The sequence below is a fragment of the Pristis pectinata genome, chromosome 12, assembly GCF_009764475.1.
Source record: "Pristis pectinata isolate sPriPec2 chromosome 12, sPriPec2.1.pri, whole genome shotgun sequence".
Classification (NCBI taxonomy): Eukaryota; Metazoa; Chordata; class Chondrichthyes; order Rhinopristiformes; family Pristidae; genus Pristis; species Pristis pectinata.
In genome coordinates, this window is record NC_067416.1 from 47,278,763 (window position 1) to 47,306,347 (window position 27,585).

Below are 27,585 nucleotides of genomic sequence, written 5' to 3' on the forward strand. Positions count from 1 at the left end.
GGGGGACGGAGGCGCTCAATACTTTTACATAAATTGGAATAAATCTTTATATTTTTTTAAAATTACTGGTGATTAACTGAAGTGGTTTTGCAGTATTGCTCTCTCAAGTTGATAGTTTGTCATGGAAACCTGTAATGTATTCCCGGGAAAGCATCCCAAGACTATAAAATCAAAAGTTAATGGAAATACTTTTAGTGCAGATGGAACTAGGCAATGAAGATCATTCTCGATATCTCCATCTAAATGTTCACGTTAATGCACCACAGTGTCCAACGATTAAATTACGGAAATGTTGCATATAATGCTTATCATTAGTCGAACTGTATTCGCAGTCGATGCTCTTTCATTTCGCATTATGCAAATCAGCCTAGCCTCTCGAGTCTTATAAAGTCTTTGCTGAGATCCACATGGTTACACAGGCAGTCGGCGCTCAGGTCTAGAACCCTCTTTGTTCAACGGATTTTCAGGTCGTGAAGGAACAATGAACTTCTTCTGGGTTTCGATATTTTTAGCTTGGTTACCGAGTAAGCGCATTTTGTTTATAGAGGTTGATAATCACTGTTGTGCGGATGCGTCCAGCTTATACAAATTCCATTTTCTGTTAAATCTTGTATTGCCACAGGTATGCTGCGTTTTAAATATGTTTACTTTTTCTCCCTTCAGATGCCTTCAGTGCACAGGTAGAACAGACACCAAGAGAGGTAATAAGAGAAGCAGGTGACACTCTGACAATCAACTGTGTTTTACGTGATGCTAGCTGGGATCTACATGCTACAAGCTGGTTCCGCCAACCTCCAGGTCAAAAGCATTGGGAAAGTCTATCGATTGGAGGCCGATATGCTGAATCAGTCAACAAGGGAGCAAAGTCTTCTTCCCTGAAGATCATCAAGCTGATTGTTGAAGACAATGCCACGTATTATTGCAAGGCACAGAGCACAGTCTTGAATCTGAGCACCTGTCGATACAAAAACACGAGAAAATCTATCGCGGAAGAAACTGTGATTGTGTCGCTCTTATGGAAAGAAAATTATTAAGCAGTACCTAATTCCAGTGAAGGACGATGACAGATTTGTAATGGGCTGGTGACAGTCACCAGACCACATATAAACAAGGCGGCACATTTTGTCGCTGTTCTCCCCAGAGTTATGCAGATGGAAACCTTTCTGCAGTGGTTTCTACCACTGTGATATGTGTCACAGTATTCGAAAAGACGTAACCTGTCATTCACTAACCACTAACACATTTGGTAATTGGAGCAAGGCTAATATTCACCCATTGCTGAATGTAAAAATGCAGACATATTTACTAAGAATTGTTGGTTGTGGAAGAAAAGTTGTCCAGAAGTATTGTGAGATAAAGATGGATGATAGTCTGCCCCTTGACATCGGGATCTTGTAATAATGTACAAGGAGCCTTTTCGTACTAGCCTTTATGATTGTGTGTTTGGGATACATCACAGTGATGAATCTTGAACCCCCATCTTGCATAAACCCCTTCCGAAGTTCTTAATGCAAAGTTAACGGAAACAATTCCTTCGGTAACTTACACTCCTTACTGCCAAATATTCCTTGCCTCTGCAAGCAACTGGTAGCCATAACAGGGCCTTATCTCCATATAGTTGAGAAAATACTGTATACATGTTATAATCATATCAATAACACAGTCTTGATATTTCCTACGATACTTGTGTGGCTGAGAGTTATAATCATCCACAAAGTCCCAAGAAGTCAATGCAACAATTTGATCCACATTAACTACATCGTTTATGTAGCACTTTGGAATATCGGACGTATTTCTGCGTTCTTTGCAACAGTGGAGTTATCATGCTTGTGTGAATTGGTGTGGGCGTGTTACCACAGGAGCTCAAGCCATAGCACAAACATCCGAGACAGGTTTTAATATTCAGCTACTCGTGAATGGGATAACGAAATATTTATTTCCGCTCAAGGATACTACTTAATACGGAAGAAAATTAACCAGTTCTTTTTTTCGTTGAAATCTACCCGAATTCCCTGGTGCTCATTCAACGCAATTCCAGTTTCAGTATCATATGCGCTTATACTGCACCGAATAGGGATCTGGACGGATGAAAACTGAAGGAAACAGAGACTCATCACCGATCACAAAGCAACGATCTGTTTCTTGCAGCTGTGTTATAATGGAGAACCTATTGTTACAATTCAGTTTCAAAGGCTATTTTTTGAAATGGGCCGACTAGGAAATAAATCATTGTGTATTTAACGCTCTGACGGACCTGGCGCAAAGCTGACAGTAAAACCTGGTATGTGACCTCTCTTATTACATTTTCGCCAAGTCCTTCTTTTCTCGAGGAGAAAAGATTAATTAATATTCTCGTTGAAATATCAGGAAACGAGTAATGCATTGCGATATTCTCTTTTTGAAGCCTTGGTTTGATTCTCCCTCAGTGTAATGGGCTTCAACTTTAAAACAAAAATTAAAAATAACCTCTTTCGAGAATACGACGAACGTGCTTTAAAACATATAATTTACCCTCAAACATAAATATATTACTAACACCTATTAATTACTTAGGATGCTTATTTGAAAAGGTTGTAGAAACATATTTACTCACTCAGATGTTCCAGAATACGGTAAATGTGCGTCTTTTTTCTCCCAACAAAGATAAAACCTTATTGGTCAAAAAAAAAGTAAACTGAACTTAGAGTAACTTTACAAAATGAAGCACAGAAATTCCTGTCGCCCAGCAGCACGACAACCCCGGACCCCCACCCTGCCACATGAAAAACTTCACTTTACAATATTACCTGCTGCATTGATATAAAGGTATATATATCATATCTTGCCACTTGTGAATATGGATTAGCTCATCACTTGTCACAGACACGACCTGCAGTTATGTGGGACACCGGTATTCAAGGAACCCAGTTTCTCAGTTCAGTTTGAAGTGGATGTTTTTTGCATAATATGGATCCGAATAGCAGATAATTTTCAAGTTGCAATACGTTTCAGTGCAGAAAGGGATCAATGGACATTTAAACGGTATTTTCATTATTTGATAGTTCAAGAGGATGTTCAAGCACATACTCATTGCGAAAACAGATGGTTAATTTTCCTGGAATGAAATAAGCTGTCTTCGATTTAGAAACGTATATCATGATGTAATAACCCTGAGAATTCAGTCCACGTCTGGAAGCAAAGGATAAAGCAGGACTTCTGTTGTCAAAAATTGCTTGACTTCTGATCACCCTAATTATATTTTAGTATGAAACATCGGAGAGTTCAGGGTGGGCGGCGGAAGGAGAAAGGTTGATCTGCATTACAAAAAACTGGAACAGTCACCGTATCTAATATAATCAATGCAGGAGTCCTAAAGCGGTACACAACCTGGGTCTCCGCCTCCTCTAGAAATGCTTCTAGGTTAATGCGCACCGCACTGAAATCGAGCATAAGATAAGTTACACTCCAGATATAACTGGATGACATGTCAACATTTCAGAGTAGCTCCAGACACTTAATGCAAAAAGTCTCAGCGTTAAACAGAAAGTTTTGCAGCTCAGAACATAAAACTGCTGTCATGGTGAACAGTTGGTGAGAATGTTGAGAATGGTTACAATAGAAGCATTGCAGAAAAATGGGGTATCATCTTTATTAGATCAACTGAAAGATCATACGTCCAAGGAATTCTTTCCCAGTCAAAGCTAAACCTGACTCCTTTCTTTGTTGGTATCATGGGACAAATGAGGAGTGATGCAATGTTATAATTGCATTTTTCTTCATCATCCAGACAAATAATTTGATCTCATTGTCATTTGTTTGCTTCATCTTTCTTCATTTCAAACACCCGTTAAAGCTCTTTTGTGCAAGCGTATTTGATCGTAAAACTCATCGGGATCTTAATTGTTTTGGATTCATGTTGGAAGCCATCTAACCCTACTTGCCCTTTAAATGTGCAAATACACACGATAGTCTTTGTTCGTATATAGTACTGACGCATCCTTGTAGAGGCACCCTACCAACTTTCCTTCCAATATTTTAGCAATTAATATAAATCTATTCCCCTCAGTTTTTACCCTTTTCAGAAAGGAAGGTATATCACATTAGGCCCAGCACATTCTTTGAACCTGTCTGATAATCTGGGTATGATTGCTCATCTGAGAGGAGTACGAGAGTATAAACTTCCCACCAAAATCACCATAGAACGATACAGCACAATACAAGCCCTTCGGCCCATCATGTTGTGCCGACCTTTAAACCACGCCTAAGACTATCTAACCCCTCCCACATATCCTACTATTTTAAATTCCTTGGTATGCTTATCTAACAATCTCTTGAACTTGACCAATGTATCTGCCTCCACCAGTACCTCAGGCAGCGCATTCCATGCACCAATCACTCTCTGGGTGAACAACCTCCCTCTGATACCTCCCTTGAACTTCCCACCCATTACTTTAAAGCCATGCCCTCTTGTATTGAACATTGATTCCCTGGGAAAGCTTAGATCCTGTGTTATCACTGTCCTTTTTATCTTACTGTACTACTTTATATTGCATGGGAAGCTGTGTAATGCCAGCACCTGATCTTCAGTCGAAGGAAATATACAGAACATGTCTCCTGTTCTGCATTTGAAAGTAACCATCCTAAGTCTTCATCTCCTGCAATAGATAAAAGCAGATTCCTCCTCTGCAGCACCGATTCCCCACGTTTCACCAAGACGACCATCAGAGCTCCAATATTATATGTATTTATGTTTTACATTGTTAGTTCATGACCTCAAATATACAGCAATATTACAAACAATTCCATGAATTGGCATTCAAACTGTGCCTTTCAGTAAATTGTGAAGGGGATTTAGAGTTGAAGGATGACACAGTAGCATGTAACATAGAAACCAGTAGGAGGCAACTAATCCAATCGTATCCAATCTAGTCCCATCTTTGTGAGTCCTGCAAGCAGTAACAATTCAAGTGGGCATATGAGTATTTTTCAAATGTGATGAGTGCTTTTGTCTCCATCAGCCCTTCAGACAGTGAGTTGCAGATCGCAGCAATATCCTCAATGAGATCTCCCACCTCATTTCCCACTTATGCTCGAGCAATTAATTTAAAAACTTTTGTTCTGAGTCCTTTGCTGAAACGAACATTTCATTAAAAAAATGCAAACATACATTTTAGGAGCAGGAGTAGGAAATTCCGGCCCTTAAGATTTTAGGTTTGATTTGATTGTAATCTCGACTCCACTCCCCCGTTCTCGTTGCAATATCCATTTACCCCTTTGTTTTGCAAGTATCCATCTAATTCTATGTTAATAACATTGTAGAGGTTCCAATTCTAGCTTTTCAAGACTTCCAAAATATGTGCAACCCTCGGAGAGAGAAAAAAAACTTCACTTCATCCTTGTCTTAAATGGGCGACGCGTTAATTATAAATGGTCAGCCATAGCTCCAGATTCTTCCAATAGTGGAAACATCCTTGGAACACCCACATCATTTAAGACCCGGCAGGATGTTATGTGTTCTAATCAAGACCCTTCTACACCTTGAAAGCTTACACCGATATAACCCAATCCCGTACAACATTTTCCCATGAGGTAAACCGTCCATTCCAGCTATTAGACCATATAAAATTTTTTGATACTGCTTGGAAAATATTAATTTATTTGTTACATGTCACGGTGCGTTAAGTTGTTTTCGTTGAAGGAGCTTCGCTTCAGCATTTCACTTCTGCGAATAAATAAGGAGATCAAGATAACACCCAATTCTCAACGTGTGGTGTAAACAATACTCAATAACAGTGAATCATGACCTCCCTGTTTTGCATGCTATTCCCTTGAAATAAACGGTGGCGTTGTATTAATTTTCTCTGGCTTCGCAGTGCCTGAGACACGGATTAAATCCTCACCTTGGGTGCTGTCTGTGTGGAGTTTGCATATAATCCCAGTGACCGCGAGAGTTTCCTCCGTGTGTTCGGCTTTCCTCCCACATCCCAAAGATTACAGGTTAGTAGGTCAATTGGCAACTGTAAATTACCCCCAGTAATTAAACGTTAGCATTTTGCTGGAGTTGATGGGAACGTGGGGAGAAGAAACTAAAATGGATTTATATGGAATTCGTGTAAATGACAGGTTGAATAGTGGCACGACCTTGGTGGACTGATGAACCTCTTTCAATGTGGTATCTCTCTGTATCTTTTTATATATCCTCAGTACCTTCGTTCAAATCTTTTGCAGGATTTGTAAAAGTTGAGGCCCGGCATTTATTCTAGCAGCACTCCACTATTTAGACTATATACACTATATACACCTTACCAAGAAGAAAAATAATTACTTATGCCCATATTCTGATTTCTGTGGCCAACTGGTGTTAAGTGAACTCTAATATGTCACACCATGAGCTTTTATTTTCCGTAGCAATCTTTGATGCAACAGTTTACCAATGCCTTCGAGAAATTCGAGGATAGTACATTCGCTAGTTCCCCTTATTCAACGCGCACATTACTGTTCCAAATACCTCCAGTGAAATGGTTAAGCATAATTTCGCTTCCACAAAGCCATATTGAATTTGTCCTATTATGTTGCTTTTTTTTCTAAATACTCTGGGATATTATTTTGATAACAGCTTATAATATTTTCCATATGACAGTCGCTCGATTAACTGACATAGCTTCCTATTTTCTGTCGATCTGACTTTTTGAGATAAATTTGGTATTTTCCTGTCTAATAGAACCACACCGGAATAGCTGGACTATTGGAAAATTAAAACCAATGTAACTTTCTTATTATTTATTTATTATTTTTGTCACGTGAATGTCGTTGATGATGTGGATATAATTCGGGCTTTCCTTATTGCTTCCGAGTAGAGAAAGCAATTAAAAAACAATGCATTGACAAGTCTGCATTTATATAAAGGGTAGGCCTGGAAAAAATTGTAGAACTCCTTCATTCCTTGAAGAATATTATTCAACAGGAGATGTTTCGACATCAGTCCGATTGATTCGGGGTACCTATTAGTAAGACATGTTTTCTTTCTTTACTTTAAGTTAAATTTGCATGACAGAATTCGAGATGATGCTGCCCAATCAATTGTCTTGGACTCCAGCTGCTGTTTCGCAAATTACTTCCATTCCACCGTACCCATATTTACCACAGTTAAGCCCCTCGAAATATCCGTAACCATACTCTCAACCTCCGTTTTCCGAAAGAATCAAACGCAGTCTCTTTCGTTGTCGATAATAGTTCTGGATTCTGCTAGTATTCTCGTTAATCCCATCTTCATCCTGTCTCACGTTATCATTTCAAACAGAGTTAAGTGGACCAATTTAATGATGCTGAAATCTTGATTTCTTTGTATTTATTATTCTCCATGTGACTATGATATTTCTGAACTGCTAGTGAACTACAATTTGATGAGTTCCAACGCTGACCAATAATCATGAGGTGTCGGATCAGTGTACTATACAGTTCTAGAAAACCCATTCTGCTTTTACTAACAGGTTTTGATAATAAATGAAATCATTCTGAATGCTGTTTCGGGGAAGGATCCGGAAGCATACAAAGACTCTCATTTCAGATTTGTAGTACTGAGAAACGGAGTTTGCTCAACCCGCCCCCACTCTCAAATCCTAAAGAGAGTAGGCACTCCATTTAAGGGATTAATGTTGACAAAGACATCTATGACCATGTCAGTTACAAAACGCCTGAGGTATTCTAGTAGGCGGTGATATTAGAAAGGATGAATTCTGCTGTCATTGCGATGCGAGTTTCTCGTTGAAAGTTATACAACGCTGGTAAAATGAGCAGGAAGGATAGATTGCGAACAGGCAGCCTGTGTCTAAAGCAGTGGTAAGGGAGTTAACTGAAAAATACAGGGAGGGGTTACAGATTGATCTAGGGTCATAATTTAGTTAGAATAATGCCACATTTCATAAAGAGTCATTTTCATCACCTGTCAGTTCCAACCACGTCAGTTCATCCCTAAAGTCTCCTTCGACAATACTCACGACAAGCATGATGAAATGCCTACCAAACCAAGTCCACGATGAACGTCCGTCTGCATCCTTGTGTACTACTGTTCTAAAATTCCGGAAGTATTATGGGGAGATTATTGGAAAGATAATCAAGTTTATGGAGAAATTATTTTTTTCTGAAAAGGCGGAGAAATCTAAGAGATAGAATATTGCATCTGAGAAATCTACGGGCATTATTTGATACGAAGTGAAATTGGGAAGTTTCTCTTGAAAGATGAATGAACTGAAAAGATGCTAAAATGTGTTTGCTCGAGTTTCTAACATAGCAAGTGAGGCACAGGGTCGCAGAATTATGGAGTTGCAAAGAAATGAAAGGATTTCTTCAGTACACTATGTCCATGGCGACTATTTTGCGCTAAACATACCCTCAACTCACTCTGCTCCGACTTATAGCTTACACTCTGCAATCTCCTCACACTAAACCCACATGCCCACATTAGGACCACATTCTTTGCCTTGTCGATTTAAATTAAAACAAACGCGGTTAGGGGGTTAGAGGAGAGAGAAGTCAAGAATAGCTGAGGATTATCTGGAGGAGTTCGACGTAGATAACCACGGACGAGAAATGTGTATTGCTAAGAAATAAATCTGCGAAAATGTTTGATAATAAATTGTAAATGTTCCGAATGAAAGATTCCCGAGAACAGAACTTGTGTCAGAGGTTCAGTGCCCTTTATTTTCCTCCAGTAGTAAAAATACTGCATAAACTATTAGGCTGTCGGCTAATGATTGATAAAAGCATTATTGATAAATCGATAAAACATTAAAGCTTGCACTATAGAAATGAATACTCACTTTCAGTGACATCGTTGAGAAACTACACCCAGCAGAGAGTACCAAAGGTCAAACTCTTCCTGAAAAAAAAAACTCTGAATGAAATAACTCTGTACTCTTCGTCTAAAAATGGATGTTGGATTTTTAGAATGTGAAGTGGAGCTTTATGTAGATTGCACCAGTTCTGAAAGGATTAAATTCTGCCATATGATGTGGCTTATGTTCCATTCGGAGCATAAGATGATTCAACTGAAATGCTTGTGACGAACAAAGCATTACCAACCTTAGATAAAGATTAACTATTTCTTCAGTGAGAATAAATAACATTAAACTATATCTTTAACAGCTGAGTTAGAACATTCAGTAGTGGAATTAGGAGCCATTCTTCATTAATTATTGGGCTGAATATGGAGTTCCTACCTCTCGAAAATATCATTTAGTCAATTGCAATGTCAAAAAAATGAGATGCTGGGTTTAGGTTGAGAGTAATAAGGTAACGGACGAAGGAATTTGAGATGCAAAGAGACACTAGAAACGAAAGAACGGGCCTCAGCTTACTTGCGATCAACCCATAAAATCATAGGCCGAGAATGGTCGATTGCTGAAAGTGCGTTTCCTACTTCCGCCATTAGTTGACGCAGCCGAGTTTCTTCGCTGGTGCATATTCACTTGCTCTTTCCCCAAAATGGTAACAATAACCGCTGCTGAACATTTCTAGGATTATTTTCGTCCTAAAATTTCTTTGAACACAATGGCCATTCCAGATCAGATGTGCAGACTTGCCAGTCATATCGCCCATACTTTCAACATTTACTCGATAATAAGATATATGTGCATATCTGATTATTGTTAAAATTCTAAAGGAGCAGGGAAGTGTTGGGAATGTTAATTCGTTGTCAATTTCATAAATGGGAAAGTGTGCAGTTGTGGGCGGTAGCGTGGATCAGCTGGTAAAGGCGCTGTTCGACAGTTCAATCTTAACTTCTTGTGCTGTCTGTGTCAAGTTTACACATTCTCCTTGTCAGTATCCTGGTTTGCTCCAATTTCCTCCCACTGCCTGCTCCAAATTGCCCCTCAAAGTAGAAATTGGGGCAGCTGGGCAGGGAGGAGCGAATGAGGATGTGGGGAGAACACAAATAATCATGGTAAGAATAGTGTAACAATGGACTTGGTTCTTGATGGACTATTATGCCCAAGGTTGTTTGATAACAGGTAATTGCTTAGGTGAGCACGTTTATCTGTGGGTACACTGCACCCTCACCATGTTTCCACGCAGTTGCAGTACACCACAACCATCGTCAAATTGCAAGGTGCAGTTTGACGAAAATGGTAACAAGCTGAAGTCGCAAAACACCTTTTTGCCCGTCGCAGAAATTACCGAGTCAACCACCGCGCAGACGATAAAATAATATGCTTTGGAATTCGGACAGTTGGGCGACGGTTCAGATGCATTTACTTATCACAGCCCTGACATAATTTGTGCTTCTTTTTTGCTGCGGGTAATTCTCTGCTAGTGATGATAAAGAGTACGGGGGTGAATTTGCAAGAAAAAGAACATTAAGTGAAATAGATAACAATTAGCTGCATGCAGTGATATCAGTATACGAAACGAAATACCTGATTTTAATTACCACTTCAGCCAAAGCGTTAGAATCGATAACAGACCTCTTGACGTGGGATCTTCTTTGCAATTTATGAAATGTTGCAGCTACCAGGTTATACCCAGCAGGTCACAAAGAGCAACGTAAGACTGATCCGATCATTTAAACTTTGATTTAGCTGAGAATGGATATTGGGCAGGACGCGGTTTAAGATGTCTAACCACAACTATCGAATTTAGTATTTTTGTTAATTTTAGCAAAACAACCGACTCCACCAACAATCAATCTCGTTTACTCTGCAACCGACGAAAAAAGAGCAAAGGGATTTGTGAAACTGTTTTGTCTCATCAGCGAATACGAACCGGAAGACATCAGAGTGAGCTGGCAGAAAAACGGACAAACCGTACAGTCTGGGTTTACTACCACGTAGCCCGCTAAAACTTCTGACGGAACGTTTACCTCCACAAGTGTCTTCAAGTTACCGCTGAAGGAATGGGCCAGCGGTTCCGTGTATTCCTGCCAAGGAGCCCACTCTGAAACCAGAAGCAACATTCACAAAGACATACGAGCTGAGTCAGGTGAGAAACAGTCATCAAAGATGAAACATTTCCATTTTTATCTTCAGTATTTCATTTGTTGGGGTGTTGTGATCAGATATCGACATGGATTCAAAAAGACTGGACTAGTGAAGAATAAGCTGTGTGTCAATGTAAAGTTTGGGCGAGGCAGTGACGGGAAGGGAATTCACAATGATTTGGCAGCAAACATGAAGTATCAGAGGTGCTAAGTACAAGTAACTCCTGCAAACTGTAGTTAAGGAAAATCTTGTTACATACAGAAATGATCACGCTGATGCGTCAAATAGCATTTGTTTATTGAAGAGAATTCTGAGGAATCCATCATTTTGAACGACAAACACAGGGGAAATCTGATGTCTTACTCTTTAACATTGAGGGTCTGTTGCTCGTCATTTTGTGCTAATGTGTTGCATCTGTTACCTGGAAACAAGATTTGGGCATGCAAAAACGAAACGGTCGAAGAAGAGACAAATGAAAGGAATAAAGTACGTGGTGATGGGCTAGGTGGAATTCACAGGGTGGCGAGGCAACCACTGGAGTAATCACAGTAAAACTACAACCAAACCGTTCATTCTTTATAAAATAGTTTATAAAAGACGAAGGACATGTTACCAGCGGAAGAAATTTCAGGGAACAATTGGACGCAATAGGCCGAGTGATCTTCGGCACTACAGATTTAATTAGTTTCACGTTCCCTCTGACAGGAGCTTCCACCTTCTATCCCTCTGAGTTCCACCTCTCTCTCTCTTTCTCTCTCTCTCTCTCTCTCTCTCTCTCTCTCTCTCTCTCTCTCTCTATCTATCTATCTATCTATCTATCTATCTGTCTGTCTGTCTGTCTGTCTATCTATCTATCTATCTATCTATCTATCTATCTATCTATCTATCTATCTATCTATCTATCTATCCATCTGTCTACCTATCTGCACCCCTCTGGCTGTTCTGCCCCAAACCAAACCCCTTCCCCACGCCTGGACTTTGTCACTTTCATTATTGCCGGGGGTGCCTGGCTGTATCCATCTTTCTCTACTCTTTTCTCTGAATGACATGTCATTCACTTTCTGTCATTTTTCTCCCTTTGTAATGTAGTAGAGTTGTACATTTCCATGATCTGACTCAAGGGTTCATGAAATGACGACGTAAGCATGCTAACAAAGAATAAGTGGCAACTTAAGTTCTTAACACGTAACAGATAAAGATGAAATTGAAAGCGTTGCTAAATATCCGGTTCGTCATCAGTAGATATTGGTCTCAATTGTGGATTTCAGAACTCGCAATATTTCTCAGTAATCCGACTGTTGAAGAAGTTTGGATCAACAACACCGCTACCCTGCTGTGTGAAGTGATCGCCACTACTTCAGACGAGGTTCTGATATCTTGGACAGTGGATGGGAAGGAAAGGATTGTTGGTGTGGAAATCCAACAAACAACAAAGGTCGGGAACCAGTACTTGACAGTCGGCCGTTTGACCAGCAGTGTGGCGGAGTGGGACAGTGGGACAGAATATTCGTGCTCGGCGCAGCAAAATCATTCAGGAGCTCCGATATCAAAGCTGACAGGGAAGAAAAAAGGTGGGTGCAATAACAACAACAGAAATGTAAAACATTGTAGATACTCAAACAACAACATAAACTGCTTGATGTCAGGCAGTAGTATGCAGAACAAAACAGGTATGATGTTGAGAGGGGTGGACGCTGGTAGCATAGGTGAGGCATCTTCATGTTCAGGGCGAAAGAGGAACGTTCTCACAAACGGTGCACATTTCCCTATTCTTTATTGACCTAAATGTAAGAGGCATGGAGTCCAATATCATAGGAATAGCTCTTCCGCCCAGCGAAACCGAGCCCGTCGTCAAGTACCCAATTTACATGAATTCCAGCTCAATCCTATTTAATTTCCTCATAATTCCAACCACTTCTCACAGATTATACCATCCATATTCACACTGTGGATAATTTACAGTAACCAATAATTGTATATGTCTTTATCGGGTCTTTATCTCCCTCACCCTAGAAAAATCAAGCCCAGTCTATCCAATTCCGCCCCACAACGGAGGTCCTCGAATCCAGTTAGCATACTACTCAATCTTATCTGCACTCTGTCCAGAGTAATTACAATCGTCCTATAGTGTGGTGACCAGAAATGAACACTATATTACAAGTGAGGCTTCATCTGTGTTTGGCACATTTGCAACAGAAGTTCCTAACTTTTGTATGATATGCCCTGATCTATAAAGACAGACATGTCATATTCCTTTTTCGCCACCCTATCCACCTGTGTTGTCACTTTCAGGGAACTATAGACTTGAACCCCAAGGTCTCTCCGTTCATCAACATTCCTTAATGCTGAACCATTCACTGTGTAAGGCGTACCCACTTTCTTATTTCCCAAAATGGATTGACTTACATTTATTGGAATTAGAGTCCACTTGCTAATGTTCCACCCAACTTCCTCTCTAATCTTTCACCTTTTGTAGCTTTAGAAGCCGTTCCTCGATATCAACAACACTACCAGGTTTCGGGTCATTTGTCAGTTTAGTGACTAAATGTCGTATAGACACATTCAAATCGTTATTATATATCATAAACAACAAAGGTGTGTCACAAACCAGCAACAAAAGAAACACACTGAGCATGATTCAGTGTTAAAAACTATTTTATTAATAACTACTTATGATAATAAGTAAAATAAAAGTAAAAATGTTAGTATGTTAGAATTCAAAAAAAATGTTAAACCTTGAACGTTAACCCCAAAACTAAACTCGTCGTGTGTGTGTGTGACAAAGTCCAAAACTCCCAGTTCCGGAATGGTTCTTAAAGTTCAGTTCCGCAAGCCATAAGGTGAAACATGAGCAAGGGCTTCTTCAACAACCACCGTTGTCTGAAGATAAGATGTAGATGTAGAAAAACAAAGAGAGAGTACATACGAAATCCAAATGTTCCACGATGGAACCCAAACGACACTTCAGTGTTTACTCGGTAGTGACTTCCTCACCCCGAAAAGCATCCGAACCGTGGTCGTCCACACACAAATACTTGTTTCCTTCTACAGGTCAGCAACAAAGTGAACTCCACCGGATTACTTCCAACTTCCATACATGGAATTCTATGGCAAACACAGTTATTGTTTCTCATCCATCGATAGAGAAAACAAGCAGGCTGGTGTCTCTCTCCCTTCTCTCTCTCTCTCTTTCTTCTTCTACCTTCTTCAACCACGTCATTACGTCCTTTATATCCTATTGACGTAAGCACGCCCCACACACACATACACACACACTCTCTATCTTAAAGGGACTTTCACTGAGTCCGTAACACCTCCCACCTAAAAAAAATTTCCCAAGAAAAATTTTAACCGCGCATACAGTTAGTAATGTTAATAATTATCATGCTACACAACTACAGACTATCGGATTAGTACAGATACATGTTTCCCATTTAACATCGGGCAAGACAATCAGCAATCACATTATCTTTGCCTTTAATGTGAGTTATCATGAGATCAAACTCTTGCAAAATTAAATTCCAGTTTAACAGCCTTCTGTTCTTGTTTTTGACTCGGCTCAGAAACACCAATGGGTTATGATCTGTATACACAGTCAATGGTTTCTGAGCGGTGAAAACATATACACTGAAATGTTGCAAGATTAAACAAGCGACAGTAATTCTTTCTCTATGGTGGAATAATTCTTTTGATGCTTTAAATTTCTTTGAAAAGTAAGCTACAGGATGGTCAACATCATCAAGGTCACCCTTCTGCAACAACGCAGCTCCTGCAGCTTCATCACTGGCATCTACTGCTAATGAAAATGGCTTTTCAAAGTCAGGTGTTTTGAGCACAGGATGGTAGCATAAAATGGCTTTCAGCTTCTCAAATGCTTCTTGACAAGAACCTGTCGAAACAAACTTTACCCCCTTCTTCAGAAGATTAGTTAGGGGAAGAGCAATATCAGCAAAATTTTTACAAAATTTTCGATAATATCCAACCATTCCCAAAAATCTTCTAACAGTCCTTGTACCTGTGGGAATAGGGAACTCAGATATTGCTTGAACTTTTGCCTGAACAGGAGCTTGCTTGCCTTGACCTACAACATAACCAAGATACGTCACAGTGGCATGTCCAAATTCACTTTTAGCCAAGTTAACTGTAAGGTTAGCCTTGGAAAGTCTTTCAAACAACTTTTCTAACGCAGAGATGTGATCCTCCCATGTATCATTCCCAGTCACTAAGTCGTCAATGTAGGCATCTGAATGTTTTAACCCATGAATCTCTGAATTAATCATTCTTTGAAATGTTGCCGGAGCATTTTTCATTCCAAATGGCAAAACATTGTATTCATACAATCCAGAAGGGGTTACAAAGGCTGAAATCTACCTTCCTCTATCTGTTAATGGAACACACCAGTACCCTTTTAATAGGTCAATCTTTGGAAGAAATTTTGCCTTTCACACTCTGTCTATGCAATCATCCACCCTAGGAATAGGGTAAGCATCTGACTTTGTTACAGCATTCACCTTCCTGTAATCTGTGCAAAATCTAACTGTTCCATCAGGTATAGGTACAATAACACAGGGCGAACTCCAATTTGAAGTTGAATGTCTAATAATAGCATTTTCCAACATGTATTTGATTTCCTGATCAACAAGTTTACTTTTTTTCCACATTCATTCGATATGGGTGTTATTTGATTGGTTTTGCATCCCCAACATCAACATCATGGGTAATTATCGATGTTCTATTTGGAACATCTGAAAACAGATTTTTAAATTTTAAAATTAATTCTCTCATCTGTTGTTTTTGTGAAACTTGTAAATGGTCCAACTTCGTTTCAAGGTTCTCCAGGATATTTTGGTTTTTTAGTTTCGATGGAACAATATTTGGTCTAAATTGGCCTTCCTCAAGATCAACATCAGGCATTCTAGAAACAACCTTTACATCATCCACCAAGACCACAACTGAATCCCTCTCATAATAAGGTTTTAGCATGTTTACATGACAGAGTTGTGATTTCTTGCGTCTATCTGGTGTTTTGATTATATATGTTAGATCAGTCACTCGAGATTCAATAACATAGGGTCCAGAAAAACGAGATTGCAAGGGATTACTTTGGCTAGGGAAAAATACCAACAACTTTTGCCCCACTGCGAATGTCCTAGGCCAAGCACGTCTATCAAAATATGTCTTCATTCTTATCTGGCTGGTTTTCAAATTCTCTCTCACTAGCTGGCAGACTCTCTCCAACCGAGTTTTAAATTTTTGAACATAGTCCAACAGACTCAAGTGAACTTTCTCATTAACCCATTGCTCTCTCAACAACTCCAAAGGTCCTCTCATCCTATGTCCAAATACAAGCTCAAATGGACTAAATCCTATTGACTCCTGGATTGATTCTCTAAAGGCAAACAAAAGTAAATGGATACCTTCGTCCCAATCCTTGGTGTTTTCAAAGCAATAAGTCTTCAGCATATTTTTGAGAGTAGAATGAAGTCTCTCCAGAGCTGCTTGAGAATCTGGGTGATATGCAGATGATACAATCTGCTTTGCTCCCAGCTCATAGACTATTTGTTGAAAAGTTTTTGACATAAATTTACTACCTTGATCAGATTGGAATTCTTTTGGCAAACCAAACAAGGTAAAAATTTTTACAAGAGCCTTTGACACCGTCTTGGCCTTAATATTTCTAAGGGGTATTTCCTCTGGAAATCTAGAAGTGGCACACATGATGGTTAACAAATACTGATTTCCAGTCTTAGACTTTGGTAATGGGCCAACACAGTCCACAATCACCTTCGAAAAGGGCTCCCCAAAAGCAGGAATTGGTTTCAATGGAGCCACAGTGGGTTTTTGATTTGGTTTACCTACCATCTGACATGTGTGGCAGGTTCGACAAAACATCACCACATCTTTTCTCAAATTTGCCAATAGAATTGTTTCAAGATCTTCCCTACAGTTTTATTCACACCAAAATGACCACCCAAAGGCATACTGTGGGCCAGGTTTAAAATCTCATCCCTATAAACTTTTGGAACAACAACCTGATGAATAACTTTCCATTCCTCAGTAACAGGAACATGAGGAGGTCTCCATTTCCTCATTAACACTCCATTTTTGACATAGTATCCAGTTGGCACTTTTTCAATCTCCTCACATGAGAGTGCTTTTTATTTCAATTCTGTCAATTCAGGGTCCTTTGTCTGTTCCACCATAAAATCCTTCCTCGACAAAGACAAATCTTTAAATTCAGGCTCACTATAAGGATGTTGATCCTCCAGTGAAGACAGAAAAGTCTCAGATAAGGCATCATAATTTTCTACCTGTTTAGTACTGTCACAAGGAACCACATCAGACTGCATCGGACTGTCTGTCTTGGCTAATTCTCTAGCTCTAGCTCGAGTCACCGCACATGATGGGTAAACATCTGGATCATTCTCAGACTCATCAATCCTTGGTTTGGTTGTTAACCGTACCACAGGAAAAATTTCTCCATCTGCAAGGTCATTTCCCAATAACAAAGAAACTCCTTCCACTGGCAAACTAGGTCTTATCCCTATCTCGACTGGTCCTTCTACGAACTTTGATTTTAAAATCACCCTGTGAAAAGGGACAGACATGGTGTCACCTGTAACGCCTCGTACTAGATTTACTTCACCAGTGTCACTTTCTTCACCAAAATTTAAAACACTGTCCAGCAAGAGAGATTGACTAGCCCCAGTATCTCTAAGAATTTTCACTGGCACCTGGGGTGACTCATCATTCAGTGAAACAAAACCCTCTGATACATACGAACGGAATTCTTTTCTCACCTCCTCCAACTTTTCCGCTTTTACCTCTTGCAAGGACTGATCTTTAACAGCATCTCCTAAACGTTTTTGATTTTTAATTGCCTGAAAGCAAGCGTTGGGCACAGATTCCTTCTTTTACTTCAAAAGGGCACAATTAGATATCACATGGCCAGGTTTCCTACAGTAATAACAAGTACGCTCAACCGGTTTCTCCAGCCCTCTCTTCTTTTCATCTTTTCCTTTTTGATTACCTCCCAATTTAAGTCCGGTTTACCTGGATTGTCTTTGTAACTCTTTTGAAAGGTTTTAGGTTGTCCCCATTTGGATTTGTGGGTTAAAGCATAATGATCTGCCAACCAAGCAGTTTCTTGTAATGTTTCCACTGCCTTTTCATTTAAACATGTTCTTAATTCATTTGGAACGCATCTTTTAAAGTCCTCCACTAATATCAATTCTTTCAATTTATCAAAATCCCCATCTACATTTTTAGCCATGTACCATCGTTCAAAACATATTCTCTTTCCATTGACAATTTCCATATAAGTCTGATCTGCAGATTTCCTCAAGACTCTGAATTTCTGTCTATAAGCCTCAGGGACCAATTCATAGGCCTTCAAAATAGCTTGTTTTACCTTGGTATAATCAGCTGCATCCTCAGCAGACAAAGCAGAATAAGCTTTTTGAGCTTTACCTTTATTAACACTCTGTACCATAAGAGCCCATCCTTTCCTTGGCCAGTTTAAACTCACAGCAACCTTTTCAAAATGTTGGAAATACTGATCAACCTGATCTTCTTCAAAAGGAGGGACTAATCGAACCTCCCTGCTGGCTGAAAAACCATCTTCAGAATCAGATTCCAAACTCCTACGCTTCATTTGTAACTCATGCTGCCTCTGTTTCTCCTTTTCCTCACTATCCAGCTCCATCCTCTTCAATTCCATCTGCTTCATTGCTAGATCAGCCTCTATCTTCATCTGAGTTATCTTTTGTTAGGCCTCTAATTTCTCTCGTTCGGCCTCTATCTTTAACTGGGTCTTTTCTCGTTCAGCCTCTAATCTCTTTTCCTCTTTTTCGGCCTCTAATCTCTTTTGTTCTCGTTCAGCTTCTATCTTTAACTGGGTTTGCTCTCGTTCGGCCTCTAATCTCTTTTGTTCTCGTTCAGCTTCTAATTTATTTTGCTCTCGTTCAGCCTCTATCTTCGCCAGCTGCACCTGTGCCTCAGAAATTGCTATTTCACTGCCAGGAAACTGTTTTAACACTTCCTTCGCAAACACCTTCTTTTCCACATAATGGCCAGCTATCAGTCTCTGAATATCTGCCTTTCTAATAGACTGCTTTACTTCTGTAAGTTTTAGCTTTGTAGCAATCTTTATCAGATCATCCTTTTTCGACACCTACAATCCCTTTTGGGTTGGTGACTCCAAAAATGCCTTAATATCCATTGCTGCTGGTTTCCACACACACAGGCCAATTAAAAAGAATTTATCAGACCTCCAGCAAAAATCTTTGGATTGAATCCCGAACAAATCTCGTCAATCTGGGGAACCATCCCAGACGACACTCGTTAATCTTTGGATTGGATCCCAGACGAATCTCGTTAACCTTGGTAACTATCCCGGACGAGCCCCCAATTTTGTCACAAACCAGCAACAAAAGAAACACACTGAGCATGATTCAGTGTTAAAAACTATTTTATTAATCACTACTTATGATAATACGTAAAAGTAAAAATGTTAGTATGTTAGATTTCAAAAAAAATGTTAAACCTTGAACGTTAACCCCAAAACTAAACTCGTCGTGTGTGTGTGTGACAAAGTCCAAAACTCCCAGTTCCGGATTGGTTCTTAAAGTTCAGTTCCGCAAGCCATAAGGTGAAACATGAGCAAGGGCTTCTTCAACAACCACCGTTGTCTGAAGATAAGATGTAGATGTAGAAAAACATAGAGAGAGTACATACGAAATCCAAATGTTCCACGATGGAACCCAAACGACACTTCAGTGTTTACTCGGTAGTGACTTCCTCACCCCGATAAGCATCCGAACCGTGGTCGTCCACACACAAATACTTGTTTCCTTCTACAGGTCAGCAACAAAGTGAACTCCAGCGGATTACTTCCAACTTCCATACATGAATTTCTATGGCAAACACAGTTATTGTTTCTCATCCATCGATAGAGAAAACAAGCAGGCTGGTGTCTCTCTCCCTTCTCTCTCTCTCTCCTTCTTCTACCTTCTTCAACCACGTCATTACGTCCTTTATCTTCTATTGACGTAAGCACGCCCCACACACACAGACACACACACTCTCTATCTTAAAGTGACTTTCACTGAGTCCGTAACAGGTGTCAGGACTGATTCTTGAGGTACGCCACTCGTGAAAGATTTCGAAACAGAAAATCATCATCACCACCACCCTTTGCCTCCCACTAACAAATAACCAGTTCACCACAGTTTCCATTTGCATTATACAACTGGACCAGCCCATAGTTAGCGACCTTCTCAAATAGAAAAGAGGATATTGTTTCCTTCTCTGGATTTCATAAGTCCTGATGGATATTTCCAGTGTTTCATTCCAACCACATTCCGGAAGGTGGTTCTCATAATATTAACATTGACCTTCTCTTGCAGCCAAACCAGTGGAACCGAAGCTCCGACTCTTGCCCCCGTCTCCAGAGGAGATTCAAACGGCGCGCACCGCTACACTCACATGCTTGATAACAGGGTTCTATCCCGACAACAAAACCATTTACTGGCAGAAAGGCGGAGCTTCATTCCTCTCGAACGCTACCACCTTCCCCACAGCACTTCAGCAGGACATGACTTTCAGCACAAAAAGCCTCCTCTATTTGACTACAGACGATTGGAATGAGGACGCAAAATACTCCTGTGTCGTCTCACACCCGCCTTCAAAATCCACTGTGATGAGAAGCATCAAGACCCGGAAAAGTAAGGACATTTTAACCAAATTCGCACATCCAATCCGCGCTCTACATCCCAGTATACAGGTAAAATCCAATAACAGTCTGCATTTCTGCATTGAGCAGGTTTAATGGACCATTTTATCATACGATTAACGTGATTAGACCTCTCTGATGGTCTGGTAAAATAACATTTATGAATATCAACTTAGCTGCCACACATATAATCTGATCTCTGCTGAGTACAGGGACGCTAACTGCATGTAAAATTAATATACCCCACGAGTGATAGGACCCGAATGGTATAAGGCGTGATCGATGTGTATGGGTATTAATTGATGAATGACAATATAGATGGAGCCCATCCTTGGCCTTTTTGAATATAATCTGGGACCGTCGACTAATGGATCACACTTGTCATCAGACTCCTTCATCTTTAGGTAGCACGTGATCAATGGGTATGAATAAGCTTATTTATAACTAATATGCAGTGAAAAGATGGTTTAGTGATAAATCTTCACTATATGCTGAGTGAATAGCTTGGTGAGGACCAAATCCAGTTTCTTTGAATTCACTGCTGAGCAACCTGGCCACCGTAGACTATATTCAAAGCACACTGTTCAGTGATTAGATAGAAAAGTGGGCGCACTAATCAATGGAAGACATTGTACATTGTTTTAAAATTCCGGTCACTGGAGAAACAAAGTGTGAATGGAGTGAATTCGACACGACAAGTGTAACTGTGTTCGCAATTTTCGTTTATTTTTAGTTTAACTTCTGTTGCGAACTATCTTGAAATATTCGAGCACAAATAATTTCTCCGCAGGGGAGGGAAATATTCAAATTTCTTCAGTATTGAGAGTGTATCCCCACTTTGGGCACATTTTTCTCGCTTGGGTTCGATAACCTTCAGCCCTGACGTCGCAACGACTCCTCGTGCCATCCGTGATGGACAAGGAGTACCCATTAGCGCAGCAGGGAGTTCCTGCTGTACCAGTGTGATGGTAAAGCTTGAAATATAGTACTTATGTTGATCTAATTATTTGGACCATTATAACCCATCCCACATGAAATAAAGTGTCACTCGTCCAGTAATGGAGAACTGCTCTCCAGAACAAGCCGAGGATGTAAATTGTTACAGTACAACTTGCGCACAGAGAAGTACCCCGCCAGGCAGATAACTGGACGTTATGTCCCACAAAAGTAAGGCAATTCAAATCCAATTAATTGACAATCAGTCACCCTGTTCCAAATCACTGCCAAGCTTCAATTACCCAGCAGAAACCTGCTCGCTAATGCCAAATTTGGGGTTCGCTGCGTACACGCGAAAACCAGACTTCTCAGAGCATTCATTCGAACTTTACCAAAGATCTGAATTCAAGGGGAAAGGTGACATCAAGTAGCATTTGAATGAGTGTGTCATCAAGTAGGTCTGTTAAATTTGAAATCCATCTGCAATGTTAATCATTGCGATGGTTGGAGCCACACCTTGCACCAACAAAAATAATGGAGATTAGTTCACCAAACACCAAGACATCACTGTAAGAGATGTTCAGGGCAATGCTTAATTACCTTCAGCTGCTTATTTCAAGAACGTCTCTCCAAGGCAAGATCATATTTTCGCATACAAATGCATATTTACCAAATCTATTCGCAGAACATCAGGAAATGAAGCTGTCCGCGTCTGCTTGCATGGATATCTCTACCACATTCTAAAACGGAATGGAAGTAGCAAGTAACATACAGTATATATCTGCTAAAATACAGATGGAGATGTAACAATGTGCTTTTGACGTTCAATAGTTCACACACAAGAACATGCAGACCTCTCTGACCACCAACTGTTTTCAAAACATTTAATGAATAGCCCAGTTTTCCATTTATTTCTCGAAAATTCGATGTATTCAGGTTTTCCACCTCATATTCTATCGCTAAAGTACTTGCCCAGTTATTCAATGCGTCCACATCCCACTAAATTCTCTATGAATCCTTCTCACAGCCCATAATGCCACCTGATTTGTATTCTCAGCTATCATGAATATATTGCACCAAATCCCCTCACTATGGTCATTGAAATAGATTGATAGTGGCTGCGGCTCCAGTACCGATCGCCGCGATTCCCTATAAGCAGCAGCCTCCACGACCATAAACCCTTATTTCCTCCACCAGTGGCACACAGCTGCTGTACTCTTTAACATCTACAACACTCACAGATGTTATTTATTTACGCAACCGACAATTCCTCCCAGCGCCCGGCCAACAAGATGGACAAACGCTGCAGATAAAAGGGAATGCTTTCACTTGCATGTTCTCCTCCGTGGGCGCCGTGTCTTGATTTGGAAATATATCGTCTTTCCTTCAGCTTCACTGGGTCTACAAACTGTAACTCCCTACCCGACCCTACCCAACTATAGTGCAGATTATGCGTCACCAGAAGCACTGCAACAGTTCAAGAATGTCGTTCACTTGGTCAATTTAATCATGTGTGGCAATTGAATACTGGTCTAACCAGCTGCACCCATATTCCAAAAGAAAAGGAATTAAACAACAACGTTAAAGGCCTGTACCTTTCGAAAGCGAACTACTCATCTTTCACGGTCCAATTTATCACCTGCAATATTCGCTGAATTCACTATGGCTGTTTGCAAGTTTCAATGGACCAAAGAAGTCAAACTTACCAAGGGGAGACTTTCAGGTGGAAGTCGCCAATTATGTGCTTCTGATTACGTAAGGATTGAATAGAACTCAGCAAGATCTCTGTGAAACAGTTGGTTGACCTTTACACATTCTGGTGGTCTAGCACGGATGTCCATTTTCAAAGCATACGTCTGACGACATTAGTGGTGTCTGTATCAACAAACAAACTGTGCTAGGGTAATTCAGCTCGCATTTTTAAAACATATTTAATGAGGCTCCCGCTGCTTACGCAGTTGCAATAAAACAAATAGGAAATTAAAGTTAAGATGCTGCTATTTCGTTGAATGAAGGCTGAAAGGAATATTTTGACAGTAAATCATCCCACTTAAAGATACCCTTAATAGGGTATCTTTTCTGCCGATCTTTATGCCACGCCCTCAGTTGCGTTTAGATCCATTTGCCTTTTAAATTATCTGGAGCACACACTTTTATTCCTCACATGCTAATGCATTTTGCTACCCCTCCCCATCCCAGCCACCTACAATTACCCGACAGTTTCTGGAAATGAAAATATATGGAAACCTTGTATGACAGATTTTATAATGTGCGCCATGACATTTAAGGAGTCATGCAAATTAATGCATGGTATTTCTTCACATGCTCACACCAGAACCACAATTGTGGTTATTCTGATCTCCCCATAAACAATTTCTGCCACATTGCCTTCTATCGGATTGGCACCATTAAAAGATATGGACACAGTTTACTGTATTTCTTTTAAAATGCCACTGTGTTTCTGGAATGAGTTGGAAAGTAAATATCGTCGTTGTCGGTGCTTACATTGCGGAATACTTTAATAATATACAGGGTAACTTGTTTGGCAAGAACGCACTGAGAATATGTTCGTTCTATTATATTTTCCTGCACGTGATAATTTACGACGTTAGAATGACCGCTTCAATTTGAAAGTAATGGGGCGTGTTCCTGTTTCTGGTGGAGTTGTTTCTACATAATATGACCGAAAATATTGAACAGATGAGAGTCATTTATGTAGTCATAAAATGATGGTGTACAATGTTAAATATCGAACAGTGCTCTTTAATAGAATTCATTGGCATGTTTTATGTTTTGTTTTATTTCTAAGCGTAATCTACTCTGTCCATAATGGAGAAATCGCAGACAAGTGTTGCAGTTGGTACTGAGTATAACTTGCAGTGTATTTGTCCTATTCGTCAAGATTGGTTAATAATCAAGTTGAGGATTGGAAGAGAGAAACGATTTGGTCATATTATGCTAATCACATCCGCGGCAGCCAGATTTTGGCGATTAGGCAATGTTTGCTCTAAATATTCTGTTGTTCTGACGGGTAAGCTTCGCCTCCCCGGAACGGCAGAAATTAGTCACTGTTAAATTTTTGTCAATCTAATTTTTGCTCTGTGGTATAACTGAACCAAAATATTATTGAAGACATCATCCAAAGAGGACAGAGGAAGCAAGCTCATAAGGCAGAAGGGCGTTATTAGCGAAGCAGAGGTAAACGGAGAAAAGTGAGTAGTAAGTGGGATTATCAGTTTCTTGTAACCTGGTTGCAGACGATATTACCCGCAACTTGAACATGAAAGATTAAAAATAACCATACCACTTCTCGTTGCCAGAAGATTGCCATGCATCCGACATTAGTGCCATCATACAACAACCATCCTTTGAAGAGATTTGGACACATAAGAGAGCAACCGTTGTTTGCGAAGTGGTTTACACCAATTTACAAAACGTCAACGTCTCCTGGCGAGTGAATGGGAGTCGGAGAATGGATGGAGTTGAGACTTACGGTCCTGAGTGGAGGGGAAGTAAATACACCATCGTCAGCAAGCTGAAGGTCAGCGTGGAGGAGTGAAACAGTGGAGTTGAATACCTGTGCTTCGTAAAAGACAGTGAACTGCCAACACCATTGAAAATCTCCACAAAAAAGTCTAAGGATAAGCGCAATTAACCGTCGCTCAGAGACAACATAGCTCATGAAAGAAAGTTTGGGACATTGACATTCATCACCCAGTCAATTGAATGAGAAATCGAATGGTCCCTAATCTTTTGCTTTCCGCTCAACAAATAACAATAAACAATAAAGTTTAAGACCCCCGTCGTTGCGTAGAAAACATGTAGTCATTTTCACAGAAATGAAAGAGCAAAATTATAAATGGTAGTTTTATCAATAACGAGTACACGCAACTTTATTTATTTGGAGAACAGTTAAGCACTCGTTTAAAACCCTCATCTCATTTGTTGAGTTCAAAGATTATTCACCACCCTGGTTCTGCTGAAGAGACAGAATGAAGAGTGATCCTCAGGTCAGAAAAGAAAACTACTAATCGATTACTTTTATCCTTCTAGTTACTGAAATGTAACGTCCCAATGTCTACTTACTGCACCCATCATCGGACGAGATTCAAGCCGAGAACACAGCGTCCCTACTTTGCCGAGCCACCGGATTTTACCCAGATGACATATACATAGCCTGGATGGCCAATGACACTTACCTGGATTCGGGATATTCCATCCAACCTGACACTGCTAAGGAAAGCGGCTCCAGCTCAGTTGCCAGAAAACTGAGGGTGACAGCAGAGGACTGGGAGAAGGGGACCACCTTCAGCTGTTTGGTTGGACATCCATCCCTCCCGACGAATTTAGTCAGAAGTATAAATAAATCTCACGGTAAACCTACTTTAGTTAATGTGTCACTCGTTCTAACGGACAGTTTTAAATCCTGCGTCTAGTTATTCGTGATCAGTGGCTAATTCTTTGGTAGTTGTCGTTAAGTTCGTAACTGATTGAGCTGCCGAGTAGGTAAATCCCATATTTATCAAAATTCACAGTCCCCCTTCAAATTATTCAACAACTGTTGAAATATTTCAGTAATCTCATCAGTCAGAGTAAATTGTGATGAGCAACTCATAATGCTGCAACGGTTTTTGACGCTGAAAATGCTTCGGAGAAATTAGCCAGCTATTGAATAGATAGGAGATGGCGATTTATCCTGTATGCAGCTTTACATTGAAATAAATGCAGAATTTAAACCTTTTGGCTGCCCGATGTGTGCTCTTATCTTTTCAATTAAGAGGTAATCTAGGATTCAGTTTTGTGCGACAACTCTATAATATATGACACACTTCCATTCTCTCGCTTTTCTCAAACCGTGATCGCGGCGGGGAGATGGTTGGAGGGGGGTCGTGGTGGATCGAGCGAGAATTCCTCAGGTGAAACAGATGTTGACAGTTCGTGTTATATCGGATTCGAGGACTTATTTGACTTACGTGGCTCATTCGTGCATGAGTTATCTCTCAACAGAACTATGGAAATAAAGGTGGATAGACATCATCTCAAAATAATGGTGGAAAACTTCCATTGAAACTGGTGCTTTTCTGATTTCGCTTTTGTCCATCCAGGTTTCGTTAGGAAATGTGTTGCAACAATCTCTCTTCTTTGTCTCAGATTATTACTCTGTCGTTTCGCGAGGGAATATTTTCCTGTCCCTCATCTTCTTTGTGAATACATGATGCATCTTTGCTTGCTTTAAGCGGTAACACATCAGATTCCACAGAAATAGTGAATTTAATTTTCCCACACTCTTCCATGTTTCCTTTGGTTTCTGACGCTGTTTATCCGGCATTCAGTGCACTTTAGTATTGGTAAGGCTATAACCCTTCTAAATAAGAGACCCTCCAAAATCGTTAACCTGTCACCATCCCTGTTCTTGGTAATTGGCTGAAACGGAAGGAGGTATTTGCTTTCACTGTCCAATGCTCTTCGTCATGATCTGTTTTTTACTCTTCCTCAAATGAACAGGTACCGAACCGTTTATCCGTGCAATTGTTTGAGCACCCATGACAGTGTTGATGCCCTCCTGACAGGGTTAGACTCTGCAAGCGTGTTCTAGCTATTTTGTTTATCCTCCGTTTGCACATTGACATACACGAGTTACTGATCTGTCAAAGCATACCTGGGAACAAATTTGTCCTGGAAACTAAATCTTCAACAGACTCGTCTTTCCGGTCTACATCTTAATTCTACTCTACCCTTGATGTCTTTCTGGGCACTTTGGTGGAAACATTGGCCTCCATGTTAAGATCCCAAACATTGCATATCCTTCAATAACTGTTTGCACCTCTCCACATGAGATGCAGAGCTGAATCTAACGAAAGTTTTTTTATATCAACTATTGTAAAAACCGAAGATGTTTGCTGTTAAATGTTGTCCCGCAACGTTCCTGTGAAGGGCCCTGTGAAATTCTAAATAAATCCA

The 27,585-nt window shown here is 40.1% G+C and overlaps 1 pseudogene; it reads left to right on the plus strand.

Moving 5' to 3' along the window:
* Positions 1-481: 481 nt before the first annotated feature.
* On the plus strand, positions 482-26,060 carry LOC127576961 (Ig heavy chain C region, secreted form-like; annotated as a pseudogene).
* Positions 26,061-27,585: the final 1,525 nt, after the last annotated feature.